Genomic DNA, 4,344 nt, shown 5'->3' on the forward strand with positions numbered 1-4,344 from the left:
TTTCTCCTGAAATGTGCCTAGCCAGACTTCGGCATGGAAGACTTTACAAGGACATGGAGGTTTACAAGGTCAATTATCTAAGATAATACAAGGAGCTAATGAACCTTACGCTGAATTTGTAGATAGGCTTATTCAACCAGCTACCAGAGTTTTTGGGAATACATAACAAGCAATGCCATTAATAAAACAACTGGCTTATGACCAAGCGAAACGTTGGTGCAGAGATATCATTAGACCATGGAAACAGGAAGATTTAAACACATATATTAAATTATGTAGAGACATTAATGAATAAGAGCAAGTCATGGCAGCTGCAGTAAAACAGGCTTTAGATGCCAGAGACATTAATGAACAAGAGCAAGTCATGGCAGCTGCAGTAAAACAGGCTTTAGATGCCAGAGACATTAATGAACAAGGGCAAATTGTGGCAGCTGCAGTAAAACAGGCTTTAGATGCCAGAGACATTAATGAACAAGGGCAAATTGTGGCAGCTGCAGTCAAACAGGCTTTATATGCCAGGCCAGGAACATGCTACAATTGTCAACAAACAGGACATTTTAAAAGGAATTGCCCCATAGGAGGAGGGTTTAACAAAACTAGGTATCAAACAAGTAGAATACCGGGTATTTGCCCACGATGCCGTAGAGGGAGACATTGGGCTAATGAATGCCGTTCTCAAACCACCATAGAGGGTACTCCATTACATTGGGCTAATGAATACCATTCTCAAACCACCATAGAGGGTACTCCATTATCAAAAAACGAACAAGGACAAGGTGTTTATCCACAATATCGTGGACAAAGGCATCGGGCTCCATTGCCAAAAAATGGACAGGGGGGCCCCAATGCTCCGAGGCCCCAAACCACAAATATACGGAGCACTGGAGGAACCCAGCAACCCCATCAGGGCAGTGCCCAGGACATCAGATCCCTCATCAGACAAACCGGAGGGAGCGCAGGGTTGGACATCTGTGCCTCCGCCAAATCAGTACTAACTCCAGAGACGGGAGTTCAAATCATTCCCACAGGGGTAAAAGGACCTCTTCCCAAAGGAACAGTAGGCTTATTATTGGGACGCAGCTCTTCTACTCTAAAAGGACTTTGATAAGTCCTGGGATAATTGATCCTGATTATGAAGGTGAAATAAAAACTATAGCCAGTTCTCCAAAGGGTATATCAATAATTTCACCAGGAGATAGAATAGCACAGTTACTAATAATACCAAGCCTACATGATAAATTTTTCAGTCATGCTGTAGAAAGAGGTTCCAAGGGATTAGGCTCCACAGGTGTAGATTGGGCTATGCTTTCTTTAAATTTAGATTCTCGCCCCATGCTAAAACTAAATATTCAAGGACATGAATTTAATGGGCTACTGGATACAGGTGCAGACCTTGGCATTATCTCTCGTCAAGAATGGCCAAAACATTGGCCATTACACCAAGCCACTAAAACGCTTCGAGGCCTAGGAGTGGCGACTAATCACGATAGAAGTGCAATGCTATTAGATTGGAAGGATCCTGAAGGATGTGAAGGAACTATACAGCCATATGTATTGGATCATCTTCCCGTAAATTTATGGGGACGAGATGTCCTAGATCAATTAGGTTTGACATTAACAAATAATATCAATCAAAATGCACCCACTATTATGGCTAGACAAGGTTTTAGGAAAGGAAAAAGATTAGAAAAACAAGAAGAAGGTATAGCAGCACCAAGACAAATAGATCAAGGAACAGATAGACATGGGTTGGATTTTCACAAAGGGCCACTGAGACAATAAAAATTACATGGAAATCAGAAAGACCAGTATGGGTTCCTCAGTGGCCCTTGACTAAAGAAAAGATACAAGTAGCCCATGACCTGGTCAAACAACAATTAGCGGAAGGACATATACAACCTTCTGTATCTCCCCATAATACTCCCATTTTTGTCATCAAAAAGAAATCTGGTAAATGGAGATTATTGCAAGATTTAAGAGCCATTAATAATGAAATGGTCATTATGGGACCTGCTCAATCGGGGATTCCTCAATTGTCTGCTTTGCCAAAAACTTGGTATGTTTTAGTTATAGATATTAAAGATTGTTTTTTTTCAATTCCAATTCATCCTGAAGATAGTCCACGTTTTGCATTTACTATCCCTGCACTAAATCATGAAGGTCCTGGTCAGAGATATGAATGGAAAGTACTCCCTCAAGGGATGGCTAACAGCCCAACTATGTGTCAAATTTATGTTAACAAAGTAATCCAGCCACTTAGAAATCAAAATCCTGAACTACAAATATTTCATTATATGGATGATGTATTATAAGCACACAAAGCTAAAAACACATTGCTAAATGTTATGCCACACTTACAAACTTATTAAAAAATTATAATCTAGAGATAGTAATAGATAAAGTACAATTAAATTTTCCAATTAATTATTTAGGAGTTCTATTATCCTCAACCATGGTCCGTCCACCAAAAATTCAAGTACGAGTAGATCAACTCAAATCACTTAATGACTTTCAAAAGTTATTAGGAGACATAAATTGGATAAGGCCTTATCTAGGTATTCCGACAGGAGAATTGGGACCTTTATTTGATATCCTAAAAGGTCCATCAGATCCAAATTCACCCCGAATGTTAACGCCTGAAGCAAGAAAGGCATTAAAAATCATGGAAACATATATGGAAAATATGCATTTGGATAGAATTGATATAAGTTTGCCTTTATTATTTATTGTACTACAAACAAAAAATATTCCTACAGGAGTATTTTGGCAAGAAGGTCCATTATTATGGATACATTTATCTTATTCTCCTAACACTATTCTTACGAGGTATCCTGAGGCTGTAGGACAATTAATACTCAAAGGAATAAAAACAGAAAAGGCAGTGTTTGGAATTTCTCCCAATAAAATTATTACTCCATATACTATGAATCAAATTGATGAATTAGCTAATGAGTTAAATACTTGGGCAATAGTCATGTGCAAATCTAATGTTTCATTTGATAACCACTTACCATCTAATCCTTTGTTGTCTTGTTGGTCATCACATCCTATAATTTTTCCAAAAATGACAAGAAAAACACCTATCATGAATGCTCCAAATATATTCACTGATGGGTCAAATAATGGTACAGCAGCAATAGTTACACCTGATCAAACTTTTACATTTTTAGTACCCAAACAATCAGCTCAAAAGGTAGAGCTTAATATCGTATTACAAACTTTTGTGATGTTTAAAGATTCGGTATTTAATTTATTTTCTGATAGTCAGTATATAGTTAAATGCTATAATATCCCTTGAAGATGCTGGTAGGATTTCCCCTTCTTCTACTGTTTTCTCTTTATTTTCCACTATACAAAGTTTAATCTGGGACAGAAAAGATCCATTCTTTATAGGACATATCAGGGCACATACAGGATTGCCTGGAGCCCTTAGTTTGGGCAATGATTTAGCAGATAAAACTACACATGACATACATATTTTCTGTACACTAGAAGAAGCTATAAATTTTCATAAAAGATTCCATGTCAATGCTAATACTTTACAAAAGTGTTTTAAAATAACTAAGGAACAAGCTAGACAAATAATAAAACAATGTCAAAATTGTGTGACCTTTTTACCACAAGTTAATCTTGGAGTCAATCCTAGAGGATTGATACCTAACCATATTTGGCAGATGGACGTCACACACTTGCCAGAATTTGGAAAATTAAAATATTTGCATGTTACAGTTGATACTTCTTCTGGATTTTTGATGGGCTCCCTTCATGCCGGAGAAAAAACTAAAGATGTTATAGCTCATTGCTTACAAAATTTTGCCACTGTGGGCATTCCAAAACTGTTAAAAACAGATAATGCCCCTGGTTATACATCTACTTCTTTTAAACAATTTTGCTCATCATTTGGCATTACTCATATAACAGGAATCCCATACAATCCACAGGGACAAGGCATAGTTGAAAGAGCTCATCAAACTATTAAAATGTACTTATTAAAGCAAAAAGACGGAATTGGGAAGGGGTATATATTCCCCAAAGATAAACTTAAAATAACCCTTTTTACTCTAAACTTTTTAAATTTGGATTCATCAGGACTTAGTGCTGCAGAAAGGCATATGTGTCCAAAAAATGTACATAAGCCCAAGGTACTTTGGAAAGATATTCTAACAGGACAATGGAAAGGTCCTGACCCAGTAATTGTCTGGAGTCGGGGGTCTGTTTGTGTGTTTTCTCAGGAAGAACAGCAGCCGATTTGGATTCCAGAGAGATTAACTAAAGCGATTTCTACAGACCAAAAAGAAGATGATTTAGCTCAAATCCATAACAGCTGATATCCAAAACTCCAAT

The sequence above is a fragment of the Ictidomys tridecemlineatus genome, chromosome Y, assembly GCF_052094955.1.
Source record: "Ictidomys tridecemlineatus isolate mIctTri1 chromosome Y, mIctTri1.hap1, whole genome shotgun sequence".
Taxonomy (NCBI): Eukaryota; Metazoa; Chordata; class Mammalia; order Rodentia; family Sciuridae; genus Ictidomys; species Ictidomys tridecemlineatus.